The following is a 27,818-nucleotide window of genomic DNA, read 5'->3' as shown; positions in this document are numbered from 1 at the left end:
GTATTGCTTTAATAAATGCGTCATAGTGAATTCCACGCATAATCTTAATGCGCACGAACTTACGGATTGACCCGATATTTTCAATCTGAATATGATATGATATGAGCATGAATACCTATATGATAATTATATATATATATATATTTATTTATTTATTTACGAGTATATATATATATGGGTTTGTGTGCGTGATAAAATCAAACTTAGAAGTAATGACTAGCAGAAATTTTGATGGCGTAGAAGTGCTGATCCATAATGAACAGAAAATTGGAGGCGAAAGCAGATTAAATCTTCATTTTTTATTTCAGCAGACATGTTGCGGCACAAACAAGTTGGCATATTAATTGTGCCTATTTCAAAAATTATACATTTCAGATAAATTTGCAGTAAGAAAGAAGCAGACGGACTGCAATCAAGCTAGGCAAAAGCGTAGAAAGTGCGTAATGTTCAGGGTGAACTCTTAATTCAGACTGAGTTACTTTTGGTTCCCAATACATTTTGATTGGATAGTTAATAATGCTGTAAAATTACTATTGGCTGAGTTTTAGCTCCACTTATATCACCAAAATTATGTAAGAGTCATATTACATGGATTAATATAGAAATTACGCAATGCAGGGAAGAGGTTACCATTTTAAGAATTGAGAAGGGAAATTTACATTGCTAATTTAATCTTATATATATTCTATATTTTTCTTACATATATATAAAACATACATTAAAATACATTCATGTCCATAAATTAAGGATAATTCGGAGTCACGCGAAAATCGAACTTTAAAAGAAATATATCACCTGTAAAATCACTACACACATCTTCAAGAATCATATGCAAATTTCAGGAAGTAACCAGATGACACCGAAAGTACGTCATAATGACGAGAGTGTAAAAGAGTGATATATAAGGAATACAGGCAAAGAAGTAAAATTGTTCGCAGGCGCTTTATAAGCATTTCAGTGCAATAACCGAATAGTTATGACACAAAGGACGCATTTGGATGATTTTTTACGTGGTAGAATTATCGGATGTCTGGAATGTGGGCGTACCCAACTGGAAGTATCAGACGAACTTGGAATTGCCCAGAGTGTCATCTCCAGTCTTTGGCAAGGTTTCCAAAATGATGGTACAGTGAGTAAACGTTACATGGCTCAAGATGATAGTACTGTGAGTAGACGTTATATGGCAATGTATTAGACGTACATGGCAATGTATGTTGTAACATGGCAATGCATTATCCAGTGTCTAACATTAATTAGCTTTAACGCCACTGTATGAAGTACCAAATTTGTGTGTAAGTTTATATATTAGTATATTAGCACAATGAATACGTATGGTTATCTAGATAAAGGTGGACGTGGCGCTATACCGATTAACCGTATTGGAAGAGGGGTGGTGCCCACGTCCTCCGTCGCATGTCGCATGTGAGTAGACGTTGCAGCACAGGTCGCCCCAGAGTTACAACGCCGAATGACGACCGGCATTTGGCAGTTACTGCCAAAAGAAACAGGCTGAGCACAGCCTCAGACCTGTCTCGTCAGCTCTCTTCAGCCACTGGTACGACAATTTCAAGGCAGACCGTGTACAGACGCTTAGGGCAGATTGCTCTATATGCTCGTAGACCTGTCAGATGCGCTCCACTTACTGCAACTCACTGTCGCCTGCGGTTAGCCTGGAGTAGAGAGCATGCATTGTGGACACTGCAACAGTGGACTTGTGTGATGTTTTCCGACGAGTCCAGGTTTAGCTTGCAGTCTGATTCTCGCCGGACTTTCATATGGAGACCTCCAGGTACCCGTTACCACCAAGAAAACATCATTGAACGACACCGTTACGGTGGTGCAGGAGTGCTCGTTTGGGGGTGGAATTATTATGGGTTCCAGAACTGACCTGCATGTTCACATTGGAACCATGACAAGCCACATCTATCGGGACGTCATTATGGAACAATATGTACGTTTGTTACGGGACGCCTTGGGCGCACAATTTGTGTTTATGGATGGATAACAACGCCCATCCTCACCGTGCAAACATCGTAAGCGAATGCCTTCAATCGGAGGATATCACCCGTATGGACTGGCCAGCTTTCTCACCGGACTTGAATCCAGTAGAGCACGTGTGGACATGCTTGGCCGACAAGTTGTAGCCCGTCAACCTCCTCCTACATGTCTACCGGAACTTCGGAGAGCATTGCTTTTTGAGTGGTGTAATATCCCCCAATATCAGATCGATACTACAACCACCCCGCATATGCCCCAGAATGCTTCATCTACCAGAGGGAGGTCGTCCGAATCCGGGGAGCTACAGAATACTGAAGAGTACACCAGCGGCAACCAAATGATGCCAGACCGCAGAGATCAGGGAACAGCAGAGGCACGTATTAACAACGAGACAGTGACGGAGGAAACTCCAGTAAAAATACTGCAAATCAACATGCAACGAGCAAGAGCCTCTGTAGCACAGACAGTGCAGTATGCAGTAGACAAGAATATAGACTTAATATTGGGGCAAGAACCTTATGCAAGAGAAGGTATGGCAGCAGGTTTCCTGGTGAAATGGAATGTGTATCAGAAAGTAGACAAGGACAGTGCGCCGAGAGCCATAATAGTATGTTGCCGGACGGAGTGGTCCCCGATAAACATAAAGGCTTAACGTGATAACAATGCAATACTAATAGAAGTGCACCGGATTTTCGCATATGCGGACGACGCCGCCCTGATAGTAAAGGGCTCAACACGAAGGGAATTGCAACGTAATTGTAACGAAGTGTGCACTCTCTTTCAAGAGCGGTGCAATAAACTGAAACTGATTATTGCAGAACAAAAGTCAAAAGTTCTTCTCATCCCCCAAAAGAGGGGCTCCCTAGCACGCAGGCCCACAATAAAAATTAATGGAGAGCGGATAAAAATAGTGTCAGAACTCAGATACCTTGGCGTCATTTTTGACGAAAAAATGAATTGGATCCCCCACGTGCAAAGCCTTAAAATAAGGACAACTGCAATAGCTCGACAAATGAAGATGTTCTATGGATTTAAATGGGGACTGAACTCCCATATACAAAAGGTGCTGTATTCCACAGTGGTAGAAAGAATAGTCACGTATGCTGCTGCAGTATGGGCCTACCCAATGCAAGGGAGAAAGGTTAAACACCTTAATGCCATTCAACGACCCTTTGCATTGGGTATTACCCGGGCCTATCGCACCACTTCAAGCGACGCCATTAATGTGCTCGCAGGCTTACTCCCCCTGCACATCCGTGCTGAGGAGGAGGCGGCACGACAGCAAGTATTACAACTCAAAAAAATGGTCACATTTGATGAAGAAATTTACTCCCCTGAGGAGTATGAGGAAAGCTGCAACCCGTTGGATGTACACCCAGCGGCTAAAGGAAGAGGGGTATACGTCTCGGTGAAGCCTAAGGATAATAACCAGCCACTTGGCCTGACAGTTTATACGGACGGGTCAAAGTTGGAGGAGAAAGTGGGCTGTGCCTACGTCGCCATGAGGCAGGGGATCATCATAGAAAAATGGAAGTCCGGCTCAGACAAAACAACAGCGTTTTCCAAAGTGAAGCTTTGACCATATTGCAAGCAATCCACTATGTACATTCCATAAGATGCAGGCAGGCCACCGTAAAAACTGACAGCTTGTCAACATTACATGCGATTTGGAACCCCGACCATCCCTCTGAAATTATTCAAGAGATACAGAAGGCCCTTAGAAATAATCCAAATTTTAAGATCACATTAGAAAGGATAAAAGCACACGCGGGCCATGAAGGGAATGAAATGGCAGATCAGCTTGCCAAGGAGGCCACCACAGAAACAGCAATAGCAGAGACAGTTATACCATGGCCGCGTTCTTACTTCAAGCGTACGCTGAGATTGAAAGCCATGGGGAAGTGGCAATGTGAATGGGACGAGAGCAACACAGGGAGGAGGACCCATTACTTCTGTGGTTATGTGGACACAGACAGAAATATAGCAAACACGCAGCTCGCAAGGTTTATCTCAGGGCACGGTCCCTTTCCAGACTATTTCTACAAACGTGGTTTCTGCAATACAAGTCAGTGCGCATGTGGAGGACCAGAGCATTACTTGGAGACATGCCCGCTGACTGAGGGTCTCCACATTAGACTGTCAGCCAATAACAGACAGCCGTTCTGTAAATATCTGATTAAGCAACGGCACCTAATTAAAAAGATTGTGCAGCTAATGGACAAATTAGCGGAACTTAATCTGGATTTGTGCCAAATTTAGCTCCGTAACATAAAGCGTATGTTATCCTCAAAATAAAATACCCTATGCAACTATAAGATTTAATGTAAGCAGTATAAATTATAGACCCAGAATCAATGAGAGTATTAAGAAAGTAAATATGTAAATAAATATAATAAGCTCGCGAGTAATACTATATAAATGTGCATGAGTCATACCTTCAACAAGCAATGCAAACAGAAATGTAGATTGGTGCAATCAAGCAATGTACAGTGCATCCCCCTCAAAGTACGACGCTATATACATGTAAATATGCTCAGTGCAAATGTGTTTATTAAGCAAGCGTGTTAATCAAGTGTGTTTTCAAGTGTACTCCAATTTACTGGCACACAGCATTATCACATATGTACCCGAAAATGTGCACTGTATACTCGAAAATGTGCATATAGTGCATATAGGCCATCCTTAATATAAGAAATCTTATGCAATCATAAGACCCAATGGTATCAGTAAAGATTATAGATCTAGTAGTTAAGAGAATACTCAAGAATGTAAATATGTAAATAGATTTCATAAGCATCGCTCGTAATATGTAATATGCTCCGCGTATGTAAATATGTAAATATGACTGATGCAAAAGTATTAATCGAGTGCGTCGCAAATTGATTTCAGCATAAATAGTGCAAATATGTAATTAAGCCTCCTCAGTCTAGCAAGCAACATTACAAGTGTTGCCTCAATGTGGAAAGAAAGTTATGTAATGGTGTAAATATGTAAATAAGTTTCTATTGATAGCAAGCACCATTACAGGTGCAAAAGCAAACGTTCACAACAGGATATGAATATAAAACTGCAGCAAATAAGGGATGTGAATATAAACTGCAGCAAATAAGTTTAGCAGGAAACCGAGGATGGACGACACTATGGATGTCTCAAAGCTTTATAACACATGAACTACTACCAATGAACCGAACTAATAAACAGAAATCCAATGACTGTACTATATGTATCAGTAATTACAGACAATCATATGTAATAATCGAATAACAATGTAACAAACAGAATTATAATGTACTAGAAAGCAATATAATGTGCCAGAAAGCAAAATCTGTATGTAAAACCAGAAAATGCATGTAATCATATGAGTAGCCCTTGTAAGGCCATCTTTATATTATTTCTATGATTTAATAAATACTGGGCCCGGGCGGTAGGATGGAGTGAACTCCCGGGGGCAGTTTTGGTCAGTAGGACCGCCACCGGTGGGAATTAGGCGTTGGGTTTGGGCGCCAGGTGTGGGGCCTGTGTGTGGCTTCAGGGGTTGTTTTAGATAAAGGTGGACGTGGTGCTACACCAATTAACCTATGGTGGAGGGGTGGTGCCTACGTCCTCCGTCGCATGTCGCAATATCAGATCGATAATTTGATACTCAGCATGCCTAGGCGTTGTACGGACTGTATTGCATCGTCTGGGAGACATACAATGTATTAACAATCATACCAACTACGTAATATTGTTTTTTTTGTAAATAGGTTTTTTTTTTTTTTTTTTTTTTTTTTTTGTAATTTGCTCTAGGTAGAAAAAATCGCTAATTTTTTTAATAATATCAAACATAAAGCATCTGTTTTTGCTCTTTGCCTTTTGTTTAATAGATAAGTTTTACAAATAAGTCAAATTTGTTTTGCTTCTAACTCTTCCTTTGCCTGATTTTGCATTATCGTTAATTTATGGACATGAGTGTAATTGTGTCACGGGATCAGTACGAATTATGAATACTACTTAACTGATTAAATATCTATGTTTAACGTCTCACCTACCTACATCATCGCCCCAACTCTTTATATAAAAATTAAGGATGTTGCAGAAATAAAATGATGAAAATGGACGAATTTGAACTCTCCAGTATTCTAAAAAACGCATGTGCATATAGAGCTATAAATCTATTGCATAAATCGAGCATACACAACTATTAATCTATTAAATAAATCAAGCTACAACTATAAATCTATTAAATAAATCACATCAAAATTATTAGCTAAGTCTTGCACGAAGATTTATGAAAATGCATATCGAAATATAAGAAAGATATTTTTTATAAATTTTCAAATCTTTCAAAATCTGTCAGTGAAAGACATGAAGCCATACTAAATTTCTTAAGAGAAGCAGAGAGTTTATACCCTTGGCAATTCCCATGTCCGTCCCTTAATGAATTCAAGAAACTTCATTACTATCTTAAAGATCTTTCTGAATTACGCCGCTTTCTGCTATAAGCGTATTGCCACCGCAGAAAGGTAAATGAATAAAACGAAGATGAATAAAATGAATTTGATTCTCTTGAGAGCAGAGGCGGTGCTTCGCTGTTAAGGCGCATGCTCGGCTTTTATTTATCCTACTCCAATAGCTAATCGTGTTATTTGTTGCCAGATGGGATGACTAGTCTATGATATATTTATAATCAATACGCATTGTATGTGTACCATTGTTTAATATATATCTATGTAACGTATTCGGGAAAAATAAACAAAGAAATAACTAACTATTATGTATATAGTTTATTATAAATCTCTGTATCGTTTCTTTTTTTCTTAATTTTCTACATTCTTAGTGAAGTTATGAGGCATGTAGCGATGGCACTTAAGAGGGACCACAACAAAATAATTTCATTAAGCCAGACTAATGTTTCCAAACTGCTGTCCTTAATTTAGACTCTCTCTGTCTTGTTCAGTACTCACTTTATTTATGTATTCTGTTAAAAGTAGAAGAAATAATTGAAGTACAGGAAGTATTTTTAACATCAATAGCAACAACCCCAAAAGTGCATTTTTTTTTCATTTACACACACGCGTTTCGAGAGAATTTGGGCTAATGTCCCTCTGGAATAAAAATATTTAAAAACAGTATATCTTTAGAATTTCCGAAAGACAGCGTCGGCATTGTTCGGTTTGAAATCGTTGAGTTAAGTTCGTGAATGTTTCACAAATTATGAAATAGTTGAGTTTGTTAATCAAAAATTCGTGAAAGTTTTACAAAATAAGAAATAGACAATAAAACAAACTAATGTTTCCAAACTGCTGTCCTTAATTTAGACTCTCTCTGTCTTGTTCAGTACTCACTTTATTTATGTATTCTGTTAAAAGTAGAAGAAATAATTGAAGTACAGGAAGTATTTTTAACATCGATAGCAACAACCCCAAAAGTGCATTTTTTTTTTCATTTACACACACGCGTTTCGAGAGAATTTGGGCTAATGTCCTTCTGGAATAAAAATATTTAAAAACAGTATATCTTTAGAATTTCCGAAAGACAGCGTCGGCATTGTTCGGTTTGAAATCGTTGAGTTTAAAAGTTCGTGCATGTTTTACAAAATATGAAATAGTTGAGTTTGTTAATCAAAAATTCGTGAAAGTTTTACAAAATAAGAAATAGACAATAAAACAAACTCCAAATTCCAAATTAGGGCTTCCAGGTGCTTGTAATTCGGGTGGAAGACTACGTTTTTCGAAATTTTAAGGCTCTAGTTACGTTGTCGTTTCACAGTGCGAGAAAGATACACACATTCATGAAGATTCTTCACCATTTAATTTGTATAAATAAAAATGCAGTTCGATAATATTTTGTGGCAGTAGTTTCAAAAGTGATAAAACGCAAAATACCGTTTCGAGACTATTAGCCCTTCTTGGCTTAATAAAAATAAATAAATGTGAAGCACTTTAATTAAGATAAACTTTACAGAGTTTTTCATGAAATATTTCGCGGCATTTTGTTACGCTACAAGAGCACGGATTTAAGCTCCGTACATAAGCTCATCATAAGGGTGGTCACTGATCGAAACATCAACTTTCCGGACACTGTTTTCCATAGGCCATCGGAAAGCAATGATGTTGATGGTTGCCAGTATCTTTCACTGAAATTATTGTTTCAATGCAGTTAGCTCAATTAGTACTTTTGTTTTAACAGAGTAACATCCAGGACATCAAAATTAGAACAGTGACAATAGCGAAGCAAATGCGATTATTTCATGGCTACAAATGGGGCCTCAATCCCCATATTCAGAAGGTCCTCTTCACCACAGTGGTGGAAAAGATAGTCACTTATGCAGCAGCACTATGGGCTCACCCAATGCAAAGCAGGAAAATTAAACCCCTTTCTACCATTCAAAGACCCTTTGCATTGGGTATCACCAGAGCCTATCGCACGACCTCTTCAGATGCGATCAACGTGCTGGCTGGCCTCCTTTCCCTATATATCCGTGTCGAAGAGGAGGCAGCAAGACAAATCGTCCTGCAGCTTAAAAGACCTGTCACCTTTGACGAAGAATATTTTAATCCAGAGGACTATGAAGCTAAATGCTGCCCTCTGAAAATCCATCCAGCAGCCAAAGGCACCGGAATAAGCATAATTGCCAATCCAACTACGGCCCACGGTCCAGCACAGATTACCATCTTCACTGACGGGTCGAAGATAGACGAAAACGTGGGAAGTGCCTATCTGGTCATACTGCAAGATACTGTCATAGATCATTGGAAGGGTCAACTAAGGCAATTTAATAGCGTTTTTCAGGGAGAAGCAGTGGCAATTGCACAAGCAATCCTCTACCTGCAATCCCACCACTCCCGCAACGCTACAATAAAGACAGACAGTCTTTCTTCACTATTACGCAATAGGAAACCCTGACCACCTATCCAATATTATTCAGGGAATACAGGAAGATCTGCGAAAAAATTCCCAACTCCATACAAGACTTGAATGGATCAAAGCGCATGCCGGCCACCACGGCAATGAGTTGGCTGACCATCTAGCCAAAGAAGCTGCCGCAGGAGCAACATCTCAACAAATCAACATCCCATGGCCAGTGTCTTACCTGAAAAGAACATTGCGCTTAAAGGCAATCGGGAAATGGCAGCAGACATGGGATAACAGCGATACCGACCGACGGACTTATTACCATGTCAGCTACGTGGACACTACCGAAAATTTTGCAAACATGCAATTGGTAAGATACATTACGGGTCACGGACCATTTCTCGAGTACTTTAACAAACGCGGTATAAGTAACACTAGCCAGTGCGCCTGTGGACAGACTGGCTCTCCGGAGCATTATCTGACCTTCTGTCCCCTTACAGAAGGGCTACACATCAACCTTCCGTTGACCAATCGACAAGCTTTCTGTAAGTTTTTGATAAAACAGAAGCACTTGGTTAGAAAAATAGGGCTTTTAATGGATAAACTGGCCGACCTTGACACAGACCTGTGCCATACTTAGTCAGCCATATAGACGAATAGTAATTCAGTGTCTAGCACCAACTACCAACACCACAAAATAACTATGAATTATCGTAAGGAGTATCCAACACTCCTAGCAATATAGCAAGAATCAACTATTTAATCAATTTGCATTATGCCAACCAAACGAATTATGTCTATTATCTGTACCGCAATATGTAAATAAGGACCATCTGTAGCTGTTTATAAATGTATCTTAAGTACCATCACCATGTAGTTATGTTTTATGTATGTATATGTATAATGCACCCAATGATTCTATACTCAATGTAATTATGCGACTTGTATTTGTATATATATGTTCTAGTATAAATGTTACTGTATTGATCATTAACTGTATTAATCATTGCTGCATTATTTTATTAATATTATTTAGCATCATCAAATTAATAGCCCCAATTGAACCTTATTACGTACTTTCAAGTCTACGAGACTAAGGTACTATGTGCATTAAGATTGTGAGCCCAAAGATTACTATGTGCCTAATACTATGTATATATATCCTCGTATGTATGATAATGTAACCATGCATCCGAATACAACATCACGCAACATGACACTTTACCGCATAGTGTTAATCTAAAGTCTTAATTCTAAGAAATCCATTGCATTAACTAACTTCTATAGCATTATTATTATATATATTATATATATATATATATATTTGTTTATATATTATGTATCTTCTGTATATGTACCATGTATATAATGCTTATAAATAAAATGACTACTGTGTGCCTAATAATTGTGTATATCTGTTTTAGTATGTATATAACTGAATCCATGGCTCCGCGCATATCATCCTGTAGAATGGCACTGTACCACACAGCGTTAAACTAGAATCTTACACTAAAACCAACAGCACCAATGAATTGTTCCAGCATTGTACTAAGTATCTTATGTATTATGTACGTATATGCATAGTGCATCTAATAATTATGTATCTTATGTTAATTATGCACCTAAATATTTGTATATATATATATATATATATATATAGTATTAACAAGTAGAAATATTACTGTATTCATGCGTCAGTATTTAACACTGTGTAATATGAAGCCGTTTCGCATAGTATTAAACTAGAATCTTACTATAAAATTAACTGCATTTATTAATTTCTATAGCACTGTATTATGAACCATCTGTTTATATATGTATATGTATACCATGTACCTAATGTCTGAGAATCTAGTGATTATTATGTGCCTAAAAGTTGTGTATATGTATATTAGTATATATATTAGTTTATCCATCCAGTCGCCTACAGCATCATGTAACATGTAAAAATAACAGCACCAATTACTTGCATTATCAGATTATTATCAGCATTGTATTAAGAAACTAATATATGAATATGTATATGTATTATGCGCCTAATGTATATGTACCCAATGACAATTATGCACCTTATAATTGCGTATAAATGCATTATTTTTAAAATACTATAAAATTAATTGCATCAATTATCCTCAACGGCACTCTACAATGTACCATCTGCTCATGTATATAAATGTGCCATGTACCAATTGATTATGAACTCGAATGATATAAGCATTGTAAATAGGTATAGCATTGTAAATAGGAAGCTGTATCCATGCACCCGCATACATTTCACGTAACGTGACACAGTAAGGCAAAATATCAACCTAGTGCCCTATTATGAAATTAATAAGCACCTATTACTAATTATAACATTATTTTATGGATCTAGAGTGTATGTAAGTATATGAAGTAAGTACCAAATTTTTATGTCACCAATGACTATTATGTACCAAATATAAGCGTATATACGCTTTTGTCTATATGTAATTGTTTATGTCCTTGTTTATATGTAATTGTACCCATGTATCTACTAGTGTTATCACATATCTTGGCACTGTATAGTTAATATACATCTATTACGCATTGAATAATCATGTACCTAATGTGTCTGTACACAAAATGTCTGTATATATGTATATGAATTTATGTTCTGTATATATGATAATGTAACTATGCATCTGCACATTTTATCATGTAACACGGCACCTTATCGCAAAGATCTAACTAGAGCCCCACTCTAAAATTAATTGCACCGATTATCTGTTCAGCATTGTATTAAGTACCTATTGTTAATGTATGTTAAAGTAGCACTTACCTAACGCTTGGGTATCCACTAATTACTGTGTACCTAATACACGTGTTTTAACATCTTTGTACATTGGTTAATGTACTTAGGAAACAGCACAAATAATTCAGTAGCAAGACACTGTACCACACAGTACTAATCTAGGGTCTAAATTTTAATTATATAGTATGGTTATCTAGATAATTATATAGTATGGTTATCTAGATAAAGGTGGACATGGCGCTATACCGATTAACCGTATTGGTAGAGGAGTGGTGCCCACGTCCTCCGTCGCATGTTAACAGAGTACCACTGAGTGCTAAACATAAACGCGAGCGCAAAATCTTATTAGATGGCGGCAATCCTAATAATATATAAAACTTTGTGAAAATAATAATTATTTTATGTCTAATGAATAAAACATAAATAATGTTTAATGAACGTAATGCAAAAGCTGTGGATGCTACATAATTTCTGCAGTTATCTGATGTTTAAAGTGTAAACAGATCGCTCTGTACTTGGGGAGAACCAAGTTGTTGTTCTCCATATATTCACACCGATTTGTTTTCGTTTAAGAAACATCTAATACATTCATAAGCTCGTCATGGCGCATAGCTTTCTACCATTGCATATACATATTATCATTACACAATTCTTCATGACCGACATATACTTGTACAGGCCACCACATTTGGTCTTCTGCAACCTGTTTGATGACTGACGCTCTGTTAGCAGAAGAGCATCCTTAAATTTATTACGTTGCCTCACACCGGCCACCTACGAATTCACCATCAAACATCATCGAAACATAACATTTCAAGAAAACTCTGATATTCGATTTAATATTAATTTCACACATTTTTCTTTAATTTACTGCTCCTTCAAATTTATGATTTCTTTTAAAATAAGAGGGCTCACATCCTTCTTTCACGCCTACCACTGGGCGAATACATAAGACCACTTAATAAGAATAGTTCTATTACAGCGGAAAACATTGCGGATGAAAACGCCGCGGAGAAAACAACGCCAGGCGAAAACGTCGGGGTAAAAAACATCGTGGGAGAAAATAAAGCAAGGAAAAACATCGCAGTTCTAAGATATCGTGGTCCAAAATATCGTAGTCGAAAATAAAGCGGTTCACGAAAATTGGCAGTTTAAAAACATCGTCCTCGAAAACATAAAGGTAGTAAAAGTAAAGATGGTAAAAGTTGTGGCAAAAAACAAAGCACCTACAAATTATTCCATGATGATAACCTCTCACACATGCGTTTTTCAGGTTTTAAAAGTTGTAAATGCATTTTCGCATAAAGATTTTTAAACGCAAGAAATGTTAACGACACTTTAAGAATAAACGGAAACAAGATATAATTTTCATCGAAACAGTATCAGATTAACAAATCTGAAAGAAAGTAATTAGATAATTAACTAAGCAATTTTTATACAGATAACCTAACGCAGTTATTAATCTTCCTTTCCCAAAGCATTTTTAGAGTGTATTTTTCATGAAAAATTATAAGTAAATCTTTATAAAAAAAGATTAGTTTATGACCTTTATTAATTAACTATGCAAATTGTTAATTAACTATCCCTCTTTCCTTCTTGTGCTCCCAAATCATTATGCGAAAATGCATTTACAGCTTTTAAACCTGAAAAACGCATATTTGCGATGTTATCGTCATGCGATGATTTATCGGTATTTACTTTTACCACGATATTTTCGACGTCGATGTTTTTAAACTGCGAAGTTTTTGAACCGTTTTACTTTCGATGATGATATTTCGTACCACGATGTTTTAGAACTCCGATGTTTTCTTTTTGCTTTCCCATGATGTTTTGTATCACGATGTTTTCGCCTAGCATAGTTTTCTCCGCGATGTTTTCGGCGGACACCGGTAGTTGGATTTATGTTCAAATCCTCACGAATATTTTCCACAAAGGCATCCTTTCCTTTGCCATAATCAAACGACAGTCCTTTCCTTTTATAACATTTAATATAGCAATATGTTTATTTTTGCATAAAAAATTGTGGCGAAGATGTCGACACCTGGAAGTGTATGGAAACTGATAATCAGGGTTGTTTGGTTTATTTGATTAGGGCAAAGCATTCGAAGTCAATCTGCCCTAGAGAAACAGATGCCTCTATAGAGGATTTTTTAATCTTGCAAATGTGGGTGTATCGCTTCTATAGGTGAAGATGATTTAGATTCAAATTAAGATAAAAATGTGCAAGTTAATGATTTTTCAGTTTATGAATTGTTAAATTATAACTTTTGCAATAATATATAAATTACTAGCAGCTTCGCTTCCAGCCTTAGTCTGGCTTTTAAATGTACCGGAAAAATGGCTGAAGGAACACCAAACGTTAAATTTAAAAATTGCGTAGAATTTTACTCTGCAGAACAACTTCATAAAAAAGTTATTACTTATAACAAAATTACAATGAAATAAGCAATATCCCTTAATACAAATATTAATTATCCTAATAAATAAATTAACCAACTTCCCTTTGCAAAATCTTAAGAACTCAAATGGTATAAAGGAGGTTAAGAACTTTGTTTATAAAAATATCACTCAAAACTTTTCAATATCTTAAAGACAGTGAAATGAGCAATAAATAACATAAAAGAATAGAAAAATCAAAAAAATTCTGAAAAGCAAAGTATAATTAATGATATTTTATCCTATGTTTTCAAGAGAAAAAAATTACAATGAAAATAAGCTATATCCCTTAATACAAATATTAATTATCCTAATAAAAAATTAACCAACTTTCCTTGAAAAAACATCATGCAAAACATTTCAATATCTTACAAATAGTGAAATAAGCAGCAAAAACTAACATGAAAGAAACTCAAAAAACTGAAAAGTCAGAGCAGAATTTTACTCTGCAGAACAACTTTATATATATATGTATATATATAAATAATCAATAAAATTTTATTATACATATAAAAAAATGACAATGAAATATGCCAATCTCTTAAAAACAGTGACATAAGAAAATACGATGAAAAACCCATATTTCTAAAAGAACGAAACTATTCAAAATGATGCGATTTCATCAAAAATCTATCAACAACAATAAGAAAGGAAAAATCGTTGCCAAAATCACATTTTTAATGATGTGAGAAGTGTACTCGGAAGCTTCATTTAATTTTTTTTTAAAATACAAAATATTATCATTTTTCCAAAATTCTTTTTTTAAAAGCAGTCGCAAGGATGAAAATTATAACGTGTCCAAAAATCAAAGAAAAGTAAACCGTACATTTTTAAAAATAAACTTTTTTAGAAAAAATCCCGTTGAAAAGGTGCTAAGCTCCCTTTGTTAAATAAATTCGTATTTAATCGATTTATTGAAACACGAAATTTCTTTTAAGTTCGTAAAACAGCTAAATGCCTACGTTTCATGACGATATGAAAATGGAGTGTGTATAGTAAAATCTCGCTTTCCTATAGCCCATTATGTCTAAAATGACGCAACTTCGTCACAAAACATAAAATTAAAAAAATTCTAATTCGAATTTCGAAACAATCGCTTCGAGGTGCACTGGCTCTTGTCTAGATGCACCTTTGTACAAAATTTCGTAGCCGTGTGTCTATTAGCTTAAGCGCAGTGCGAACGAAAGACACACACACCTGACACACAGACAGACTCTTTCTTTTATTATGTGTAGAGATTGGCAGGAAACAGATGTCTTACCCAAGAGAAATGGCTTGTTTCCTTGCATTACGATAAGTATGCTTTTATGTTCTTCAACGTTTTATAGACTTTAACAGCTAAGTGTTTGATAAACTATTTGAGAATGCAGATTTTGGAATCTTGGTATATTAATCCATTTTTAAGGTACGAAGGAATATCTCTTACCTCTCTCAGAATACACTCAGAATCTCTAAGAATTACATACAGAATTTCTGAGAATTACATTGAATGTAAGGTTTAAAATTGTTTTGTATAAGATTAACTTTATTTTTAAATTTTTAAAAATGTTAAATAATAAAAGTACGTTTTCCCGCTTAGTAACAGGCCTTACTTGAAAATGCTGAAGCTGAATTTTTTAATAAGATTTTTCAAAATGTCATCTGAAAGTGACCTCGCTATCTGAATAAGATAGGATGTGCCGCCATATCTTTTCATTCGTTTTTCTTAGTTCTGTATTGTCTCTTATTGTACGTTTCCTAAACTTATTATTGTTGTTCACTTCTCAGTGTTTATAGCTATTTTGGAGTCGATGAACTCAAGCATATGTAGATAATTTTGTAAATACATTTGAAGAATATTTATATCTGCATCTTGAACTGCGTCCTGGCAGGCTCGTTGAATTTGTCTGGGTGTTTAGTATCCAACCGTCTAAACGGTTGCTCTGTGTTTAATTTTGTTTTAATAATACACGTAACCAATATACAATATGCAAGGGCATCAGCGGCCAAACAATTAACGAACCATTTTTAGTTCAAATTAGGTACAAATTCCTGAAGGGACTAGGTACATGACCGGTGTGGCCGTCCAACCGAAATAGAGGTCAGCGAGCCTGACTGCTGTACGAATGGACCGGGTTCGAACCGCTGAGAAGGCAAGCATGTTTGTGAATCTGTCTGTGCATCGTGGCAAGCGGAGAATCCTCTCGAGATACTGGTGGTAAGGGAAGAGGGCTGGGTGATTCCCTGACGTTCCCCAGGGTGCTCTCCCTCAAAATTGGAGGCTGAACTGAGCAAAGTTGTACTGTCTCTTGTATAGAGCTCAAGGCTCTTGCCAACGACAGGCGCAATCTTGCCCTCCTTACCACGGTGAATTTCGGGGACTTGCTCTGATGTTACTGTCAGATAAGTGAGCTAAGTCACAACACATCATTGGTGTTTGTTGCCACACAGTAGAAGGAGAACTCGGAGTGAAAATGTGAGGGCGTCTCTTCAGACTGGCGTTGCGTTTTAACAGCCAGTAGTGTATCTAAAAGGCAAAATATGTGTTTATGCATGTTAGGTTTTTGTACTGTGCAAGGTATCGGAATTAAATGTCTTTGACTGTACTGTGATATTTCCAGCATAATCAAAGAAAGTCTGATAATTTCCTTGAACTCTACAAAAAATACAAAGTTATAAGGATTTTGTCTCTTCTTTTTGAATGCCTACGGTTTGTAAGAAATTTTACGTGGAAATATATTTTAATCGCCAAAGAGCGCGTAAATCTTTCAAGATGTTATACTTCTTGTTCTTGGATCTGGCACCGCCAGTTGAATGTGTGTTAGACATGAATAAACTTGGCAGTTTTAGAAATCTGGTTCGTAGTGTTCGTTTATCTTGATGTTATGTGTGATTTGAATTAGTGTTTTTTGAACCAGGATACCTTGAAATTCTTGACAGTTAATATAATATTTTATACGGGGTATAACTGTAAGCACGCTCAACGCGTATTCGGGAACTATCAAGATCGAATCTCGACGAGGGCACTGCACTACCTTCACGTTCCTTCATCGATAAAGTTCACGCATCGATAACTCGATACAGTTCTTTGCTTCCAAATAACCTGTACAGCAGAAAGGATACCTGAACTCTATACAAACAACTGTACTACAAATACCCTTGAATGAACAAAACCAGCGAATGGAGCTCGTTCTTAACACTTATTATACTTAAGACAATATGAATATGTATATTAATGTTAAGAAATGTTCATGTTTAAATTCGACTTAAATAAAAACACATTTTGACATCAAAATATACAATATGTATTTTTAAATTATACTATGCTTTAGTCGCTGCAAGAGTTTAAAAGAAGCTTCGCAAATGTTAATGGCAAGATAGAACATTTTAACATAAAGATCAAGTGATTTTTAAATAGCAAACACTAGATAATGAAAAATTAAACAAGAAAGTTTTAAGAGAATATTACCTGCGATATCCGGAAGCAAAACAAAAAAAAAAAAAAAAAAAAAAAAAAAACAGTTGCAAAACTATAGCTTGGATGAAGGTCAAAGCCAACCCGCATAAGAATGTAAGCTAGCAGAATACAGCGATATTAAGACCTGGAAAATAATTAAGAACAAATAAAATAAATATGTGAATGCTAATATTTCAGGAAAGATTACATGGCATTTTATGAAAGCGAAAAATTACTTTTTAATTTCAAATCAACGTTACGATCTTAAAGTTGCTTTAAACGATATTGTGACATTTAAAAATAGTTCTTAACAAGTAACAGCAATAAAAATAAAACGTTTAAGTAATATTAAGCACAGTTTGGAATAAAAAGTATCTCGATATTTGCATGTACCCGTGCTTCTGATGAATAATTCCTTTTCTTACAGAACTTTTAAAGTAATGCTCTTGTTTTAAATGTGGTTTGAAATCCTTTCGTTAATTAAAGTTCTGTATTACATAAAAACGTTTTTCAAAGCAATATGCGGGTTCTTATCATAACAAAGACTGTTTTATGAAATTGGTTCAGACACTGAGAAGATAAGTTTGCATGATTCTGGAGATCTTTGCACTAAACAAGTTGTATATCATCTGACGACACGATGCGAAAAAATACTAATAAGTAGTGGACTGTATAAAAAAGCGATTGTTATTCTTAAAAAATAAATAAATAAATAAAATTAAAAAAATAACAGCTTTAAAGAAACTGTATTCTCGTCGCGAGAGTCACGTGATAAGTTAAATAAACTGTTTTCCTACTAGTATCGCCATCTGCATCAACTTAAATTTAATAATAACACGATCGCTTCCGCATATGGAAAACGTCAAGGTTAGAATTTAGGTTAATCTTAGACTAGAATACCATTAATTAAAAAGAAGTGTTCGATAAAATAGCTAAGCGTCCCGGAATATCGGCATAGTCCCGCATTTCAATGTTGTGTCCCACTTTAGAGCATGTTAAGGAAAATGCCCTGCATTTTCTAAATATTCCTGGTATTCCAAATGTAGCGATTGATATGGATTCTCTTAATAATATACAGTAGCTGCTTATGATGATGTTTTTGTGGAATCGAATATATATGTGATGTACCAGCTTTTGTCAGGAATATATAGATTGTTGAAGAATCATCAATGTAGTCGTAGCTTAAATAATCAGACGATAAGTTTTAAAAAACAGGATCCATTTATTATATTTCAGGAGAAAATAGCAGTTACAAAATCAGATATCCGGAGTAAATAAAAAGAATTACTAATCACTTTTTGTATGAAGTTTACTGCATCGTGACATTAAAGAAAAAGCCCCGATATTCCTTTTGCGAGTCTTTTTATAGCCTATGGAAAGGCGGAGCTTCCAAGAAATGACGTCAGCCAATCCAGTTCGCTTGAAAATCTCCAGAACATTCTAAAACTGTACGTGTAGAAAAGGCGGGAAAAACAACTTGACTACGGGGCTGTGGATTTAATTCCACGTACTTTCAAATAAGAGAACATCGCCATTAAAAATGAAAAGAACATACAGTTAGAATTAAGTGTATTCTTGACTATGGAAGTTTATTATTACATATATATACATACATATATGTAAGATATAACAAATTACGATAGCTGCTTTAAAAACATAATTGGCGACCTCAAAATTAACATTTCTATATTTGCTGCTCTCCCCCTAAATTCATCTGTTCTCCAAATTCGAGATTTTTCTATTCTAAATTCGAGGTAATGCTACTGGTAGAGGGCAGCTAAAACTAATATTAACCAATCACAGATTAGCGCTACTTATACCTCAGACTTGGTATAAATACCCTTGGCACAATAACTACGTCATTATTCTGCTAACTTTTACCTTGCTAATATCTCACCCCTTCGCTTCTGTAAAATGCCTGCATCATTCTTTTTCAAAAACCCGTGTATAAGAAATTATCGTAATTGTTTTTATTAAAGAGTATATCGTGTCTGAGGAATTATTTTAGTATGTCTGGAAATCTGGAAATAAAGATCATAATTGACTGAACTTACATCTATATCAACTTCTGCCTCTCGTCCTACCACTCAGCCATCGCGACTGTGCATCGTGCCCTTTTCCAGTAGCGTTACATAACGTAGAAAAATCTCGAATTTGGGAGAACAGATGAATTTAGGAGGAGAGTATCAAATCTAGAAATGTTAATTTTAAAGTCGCCAATTATGTTTTTAAAGCAGCTATCGTGTATATATCTTACATCTAGCTATCTATCTATATCGTTACGGTTTTTGTATTGATTAAGCTATGTTTAGTAGAATTAATGAAATTGTTTTATATTCCCGTGAAGTACAGCACCACACTTATTTGAAGAGAAAGCTGCACCGGAAAAGTTAAAAGACAGGAGTACGCGCATTTAAATAAATAGATATCTCGTAATTGTACTTTATTGCTTCCAGAAAACTCGAAAAGTTACGAGAAGCTTCTCGTGACATTTAAAAAGCTTATAAAAGCGGGATCAAAACATCTCAATTCAGTTGTTGTTTGGATAACTGTTGTTGTTTACTGTAGCGAATTCGCGATGAAATCGGATCAGCTTTCTCTGTTTCGAATTAAATTCTGTTGAACGTTTTACTAGTTTAAAAGATAACTACTGTGAGATATTGCGATATTATACTAATAACCCTAAGGAAATTTAAGCATTTTGTTTTTCTTTGTTGTGATAAGAATAAATTTTATTAACTTTTAATCGGATTTGTGCATTCAATTCATTGCGAACCCGTACGAAAGCAACAATATGTATGATGATTTAGTTTTGTGTGACTGAAGGAACTCAATAACATTTTAGTCATGACTGAAATATTCTATAAGCATGGCAGAAATACAGATAGCTTATTAGATGGCTGGAACTTTGGAAAGCGCAGCTAGCTTGAAAGTCATAACATCATTTTATTTTTCGACGTACAATTTATCGACATATCTTAAGACATCTCTTCTTGGTTTGCACAATAGTATGGATGCTAGAAGCGCTTCACAAATTTTATACACGCGAATTACATTTTTAAACAATATATGAAAACAACAAAGCAATATATGAAAGCAACAGCTGGGGCATTTATTAACTAGGCTTCTCTGCTTCAATTTTAAATGCTAGTGGACAAGCGTTCTGCAGCATTGCGTATCATTGCAGATGAAATAACGACGTAAGTGACGCATTAGAGATAATTTGAAGGGGACCTATCCAAAATAAAATAAGGAAATAAAAGGGCTATTGCCAAATTATGTTAGTAATTTGTTAGTGAATTTCTTTAATATTGTATAGTTAAAATATATAATCAAATACTCGTGTTTCCAAGAAACATTTCAGAAAATTTGTAGCCCACCAGCGGCCGAGCGGTAAAGTCACTGAACACTGGTAGTTCAGTCCGAGGTTTGAATCCCGCGAACGGGTTGGCTGCATGGGTATTTTCGTGGTTTTCCCCATGTGTAACGTGTATACGAGCTAGTTTTCCTTAGAAAGTCCTCCACGAAGGCATCCCTCCCCTTAGACAGATAGCCCTAGTGTGCTTTGCCGTAATTAAATACACCACACCATCAGAAAATTTGTAAAAAAAATAACAGCTTTAAAAAAAACTGTATTCTCGTCGCGAGAGTCACGTGATAAGTTAAATAAACTGTTTTCCTACTAGTATCGCCATCTGCATCAACTTAAATTTAATAATAACACGATCGCTTCCGCATATGGAAAACGTCAAGGTTAGAATTTAGGTTAATCTCAGACTAGAATACCATTATTTAAAAAAGAGTAATTTATATTTATATTATTTTTTTTATAATTATAACAGCAATATTTTATGAAAGCATTTTTGGATTTTTATTCCAACTGCGTTTCGCATTTGGAAAGTGGGCACTGAAATTAAATACTCGGAAAATTTTTAAACAAATTATCATAGAATATAAATATGTTGTAATGTATTTTGCAGTAATAGACAAAACAGATAATCTTCTTAGTAGAACATAAATTTATTTTTATTTTACGGAGATAGATAATTTGAAGAAAATTATTTTGTGGCAAAAATTTCATACAACTACTAGCTGGTCAAACTTCAGAATTCTAATCTTAAAACAATTTCTACAGAATCTAAATATTTCTACAGAATTTCCTTTTTGACATTCGATTTTTATTTCAGATGCAAACAGAGTTAAAATTTTGCAAACCACCTATTTATAGAGTGCTAAATATATATAGTACTATAAAACAGAACATATTGCAAAAGTTAATTTCAAATTACGGTATTAATTTAATATTTTTTCATACCTAACGAAAAACTAATATCATAATAAACTCGTATCACTTTGGTTCCAGTTTAACACCTGAAACCTATAAAACATTTTAGCTAAATTGTTACGATAGATTTAATAGTTTATGAATTTATTATTATAAAGGCACAGACCAGATCCTCCTAGCCGGCCGTATGATCAAAAAATTGGACTGGCTAGAAAAAACAATTATAAGGAGAAAAAAACATACATAATGTCCAAAATGTGAGTCTAAGTGCCGAATTCCAACTCTATCTTTGTTCGTATTTATAATCTTTATTATGTCTTTGCAAAATCTTTCAAATTTGAATAGTTCCTTTTAAAATCTTTAAAATTCTTTCTGTATTTCTCTCTGGCACTCCGGGTAAGCGTACATTCATCGACGAAGTGCCTGGCGTCCCCAAACTTATCACAAATTAAGCACTTGTCATTATTCTATAGATGGAACCGATTAAAATAGGGCGGGAAACGCCTATGATTAGTCAGTACCTGATTTGTATCAACATTATATACATATATATATATTGCTTCCTTACGTTAAAGATACAACCAAATGCCGAAAGGTACTCACTGATACTGCCATCCAGAAATGGCCACTTCTAAATTAACACTTTGCACTCAAGAGATGATTCACGGTCACCACTTGAATTGAGGCGGTAACTCGAGACGTGACTCTCAATCACCACTGACTTTGACAGGATAATTTGAGCGATAACGATGTTTATTTAGGTTTGGTTTGACAATTATAGCTTCATGAGCGTATTCAGCAATACATGCGAGTAGTAAAACAACTGCCAATCTTTAATTGTGGCAATAGGAATATTATTTCCAAAGTTACAGAAATCAATAAGCATGCAATAAGCTGAAGAAATCCGTTCAATTGAAATACAATGAAGAAATCCATTCGAGTGAAGGCGAATTCGCATTTTCGTTTGATGAAGAAAGAAATTATGTCTACGCATTGACTACCTGATGATAGACAGGAAGGAGCAGTAATGAAGATAGCTATGAAGTAACAGGTGTTAAAGAGGAACATCAGGCTAATAGATATTGAATGTGAAAGCGACACTGGTTCTGCTGAAGACACAGAAAATGCAGAATGCATAACGTGCACAGAATCCGAAGAAATACGGCAAAGAATACTGTTTATACCCAGCGAAATAGCCTCAGGACCGCAGGTATATTCAGACATTAAAAAACCCATTAGACTTCCTTAAATTTTGTGTGAAATCTTGAGGAATTAGTTAATTAAGAAAGAGGCAACATGTATAGAGTTGCCTCTTTCTTAATTAGCAGAGCAATTAAAGTTCTTTTCAATCGACTGCTGACGTCAGGCGATGAATGACCCCTTGATTGAGCCATTCGATCCGATAAACGAAACGCTTTTTCAAATGAAAGAGGACTAGTGTAATGTTAATGATGAAGGTTTCGCGAAAAGTAAATCAAGTAAAATGTCCAACAGTCAGCCAGAACTTAAAACCACTTGAAATAAAAACTTTCCAAAGAATTGAAATATAAGTAAGTTAACAGAAAAATAAACAATAATTACTAAATATTAAATAATGGTTAGTAAATAATAGCTTATAGTTTCTTGTTTTTGTGAAAAAGCAGACGAAAAAATCAACAATCGAATTACGTTACTGAATTCTAATGGATGAATTACAAAAAAAAAAAAAAAAAAAAAAAAATGTTTTTTTTAATCTGAAATGTGTTTCTTGTTTTTGTGAGTTCTGCGCACCGTGCAAAACGGACCCAATATCACGTATCACGCCCCACCTACAGATCAATTAGTCAACGAAATGTTGCTCATGTACAGTGGACCATATATAACAGTACATCTTAATAAAAAAGAAACTTGTAAATTTATATTAAATTTTAATTGAGTATATAAATAAACTTTTATTTATTTTGTGAAATAAAAGAAGACTTATATTTTTATATTGTTTTTTTCAAAGTGGACGGTTTGACCGGGCTTCCCTAAAACCGGGTTCTAGACATTTGTCTTATTAGTCTATGATATGGACTGCTTCGGGGCTATTGTATTCCCTGAAAACTACAGGGGCTACAGTATATAGTTTGGAACCATCTTTTTGAGGTAATTTGACATAACAATCATAAAATGACATAATTTGACATAAAAATCATAAAATGGCATAATTTGACATAAAGGATTTTAAGTTTTACTAACGTTTATTTTATTTTGAACTTTGCTATTCTCTCATATTTTCCATTTCTGGTCAGAATAAGCGCGAGTAGGATTTTTATGCTAATGAGTTTGAAAACTGTAAAAGGTATATACGCCACTTTTTAAATACTTTTTACAGTTTTTACAGAGAGAGAGAGCCTTCCTGCTGCCCTGTTACGCGCGTGCTTTTCAGCCTGTTCATGTCTGCCTTTAGCCAGAATCCTGCTGATATAATAGGCGTATTGTAGTATTTGTATCTAACCCACTACATACGCAGGTTCAAAAGGCCAATCTTCGCGATAATAGTTTCTGTAAAACATTTAAGTTTAATTCTTATTTAGTTAAGTTATTTATTAAGTAAATATTTCTTATTTTTTACGTTTTAGACCAAATGTGTTGGTCTCTGTATCCCGAAGTGCGAGAGCACCTGTACGCTGTGTGAAATAAAGGGTAAAGTTAACCCTTCTTAATTTGTTTGTCAATTCAGGGTACACACGAACATAGCTTGAGTAAGCTCCCTGTTTCTACGTAGGGTTTCTGTGATGTTTCCCAAATGAATTAGAAGGAACAGTAGTCCTGACAAAGGATACAGAACGATTGTCTCTTCATCTGAAAAAGAAAATCACTTAATCTATAAATCAGAAGTCAAAATATCCTTTTCTCAAAGTTTTATCTTGTGCTAGGTTTGATAAGCCTTTACTATCGCTTCTTACTGTGCCACATGCACTTATTTCAACTCGGAAAATTAAATGAAAAAGTAAAACAATTTAATGTAAAAATAATTAAACTTGACATTTAGAAGTAAAAACATACCAGATAAAAAGAATCAACAAAGCTTAAAATATACAATCTTTATACATGCGAAGGCCTTAGTGTCCCACCAGGACTTCGCAGTCCAGCAAGAAAATCATTCCTTACTCAAGAAAAAAATAAAAATTTGATTCTCAAAACTTAATTAAAACGTTAGTCAAATATAGTTAACATGCAGCAAAATAGGAGATATTTATCTGTATAATTAACCAGAGATCCAAGGCTAAAAACTGAGCAATAGCAGTTCATCCAAAACGGCCGTTTGAAACACTGTGTTGACAGTGTAACATGTATGGGTAAAACATCACCATACAAAATAAGCTCTTGCTGCCATCGAATTTTTAGTAAAAATAAAAGCTTAAAATACAGGGATTTTAAAGCTCCAATGGGATCTTAGTGAAAATTTACGTCCTATTTACGTTAGTGGGACTTTAAAGTCCCGTAGGGAAATAAAGAATTAAACTCATTTCATTTTAAAGTGAGATACAATCTTCCAAGTCTTTAATAAAGTGAACAGTTACGCAATTGATATTAGTTTTTATTAATATCAAATATTTGTACAATTATTAGCTCAACCTGAAATATTAGAACAAAGTGTAAAGTCCCTTTATTACTATTTAAATAGTGTTTAAACAAGTCGTTTATCTGCCTAATAGTGTGTTTTTTAAATTATTATGACATAAACTAAATGAAAACAAAAACAAAACATTGCAAGGCTCCTAAATTTTTAATTTCTCTTTGTAATATGATTTTATTGAGTTTAATATGAGTATGTTGTTCATGGGTTTCTGTTATTTTACAGTACAATGACAAATTCATGAATCGAAGGAAAATTCTAGACTTCCGCGTTACAATGATAAATTTAAAGAATATTCTTTTTTAGAGCAACAATAAACTAATATTAAATATTGTTAGATATTCACAACAATAAAGTGATAATAAATATTTTTAAGTACTTGTTGTTAGATTAACTATATATATGAACTGTTATTATATATGTAGTTAGAATTCGTTATTTTTCGAAAATTAACTTTTTTCTTAATTTGACAAAGGCCACATTATGAATATTTTCTTCATTTAAAACACTTCTGTAATTAGAAGTATACGACTACGACCAACGATTGCGAAAACAGGAATCTGGTAAAGGGATAGGTGTGTGTTTGTCAGCGGCCGAGCGGTAAAGTCGCTGAACACTGGTAGTTTTGTCCGATGTTTCAAAACTCGCGAAAGGGGCTGGCTGCAGGAGAGTTTTCGTGGTTTTCTCCATGTGTAACTTCGCTCACTTCGCACCAGATTTTACAAAATTTATCATTTATCATCAACTTGTGTCGTAGAATCGAAATATGGCAAAAAAAAATTAGCATATTATTTCAGAAAACTTCCAAATAACTATATTAGAACAAAACTATATATAAATCTAATATATATCCCAAGTCACGCTTTCGAGACATAATAAACACAAGTTGAATTTCGTCAATCGTCCGACTAGAACGGAGATATAGAACTGTCCCCCCGCTTTTTTTTTTTTTTTTTTTTTTTTTTTTTTTTTTTTTTCACTGTGTACGTCTATTGCTGTTATATTTCCCAGTTTGTAGTCTTTTAGAATTTTTAGAACGCAGGAAAAGTCAGAAAATTTGCTATATTTTCTACAGGATTCGAAATCGAATCTTCCGACTGCAAGTCGGTCATGCTACTACTTTACATCACGAAGGCATATAGTGAGGAAGGCAAAAATCTCTTTTAAAAGGGGACAGAGAAATGATTCGCAATCGCCAAAATTCACATTGTGACAAATTAATGAGTAAAAGTGTTAATTTTACTCTGACGCCACTTGTACAATAGTTTAGAATATTTTTAGGACATGAAATAGGTGAAATTCAGCTATGCTCAGGCCGGTATTTGAATTCGGGATCCTCCTACTGCTAGATAAATATTCTACCACTTAACCACGACAACACGTAATGAGAGAAAAGAAAATTACTTCTACATTTGCTAAGTAGTATATTTATGTTCGAAGTATTAAATTAAATACCCCAAATATGGAATGGAGACAATCTGTAAACTTGTTATTTGGCAGACGTCGCGGATGATGAATTAAAGATTTCATGCAGAAAGCCACAGAAAGATTTGCTGGTGATATAAATAAAATAAAATAAATTCAACAAGAAACGATAATGTCCCAAAAAAGTTTAGACTGGCTCTATAAAGATCCTTCTAATGTCACGAAAGTCCTTAAAAATGTTTCCAACAAAACAAAAGCATCATGCCATTAAAGAAACAGGAAGAATCGGGAAAAATCAGTGTGACAAACACGTTTCCTCAAGTATCAGGGAAAGCCGATCGAAAACGATGACTAACAGCCGTCTCCGTTAATAATGAAACTCGAAACGGGACAATTCGAGACACTTCTTGTTCAGCAGAATAATTCAACAACGCAATACAAATCACACGTGAACAGCAAAAATAGGGTTCTAAAAGAGCCTTTCCGAAATACATATGTCGAAAGAAAAACAAAGTTTCGAATACGAAAGAAAAAAATAATAAAATTTTAAAAAAGTAACTAGGATCTTGCAGAGAAAAATTACTATTATTTCTTTTTGTTTCCATGGTATTCTCCAGCTTGTAAAAAAAGTCTGTTTCCGTGTCAAATGCTTTTATCTTAAAGAAGACATCTGTATTTAAAAAAGTGTGTCGGACTTTTTGCTTTATTTTTAGCTCTGTGTTTGACAAAGTGCAATATTGTTTTAGAATGAATAAAGGGAAATAAGTTTTTTAAACATAAAGAAACATACTACATTCTTCAGTTTAATAGATTGCATATATATGCTTGTAAATTTTAGGTCTTTTTTAGAAAGCGATGCAGATATGGATTTGAGAAGAAAGGTGAACATTGCTGAAACTGTAGTACCGGCCGCTAATTAAAATCACTTCCAAGCATATCAAGTTTATTAAGTGACTAAGTTTAATAAACGGTGATTTCAATATTGCAGATTACGGTATCAACTTTGAACTTATTTAAGTAAATA

The 27,818-nt window shown here is 34.8% G+C and overlaps 1 protein-coding gene across 2 annotated transcripts in view; it reads right to left on the bottom strand.

Moving 5' to 3' along the window:
- The window catches only part of LOC118185080 (RYamide receptor-like), a 467,244-nt gene that overhangs the window by 182,555 nt on the left and 256,871 nt on the right, over positions 1-27,818 (bottom strand). For both annotated transcript variants that reach the window (XM_085811029.1, XM_085811030.1), the window contains exon 3: positions 17,493-17,625. The gene's annotated coding sequence lies outside the window, so the exon portion shown is untranslated. The remainder of the gene's footprint in view (positions 1-17,492; positions 17,626-27,818) is intronic.

The sequence above is a fragment of the Stegodyphus dumicola genome, chromosome 2 (genome assembly GCF_044657685.1).
Source record: "Stegodyphus dumicola isolate Sdum_Otavi_A_Nest chromosome 2, ASM4465768v1".
NCBI classification, from domain to species: domain Eukaryota; kingdom Metazoa; phylum Arthropoda; class Arachnida; order Araneae; family Eresidae; genus Stegodyphus; species Stegodyphus dumicola.
The sequence above is the reverse complement of the archived record's forward strand: the minus strand, read 5'-3'. Positions and strand labels throughout refer to the sequence as shown.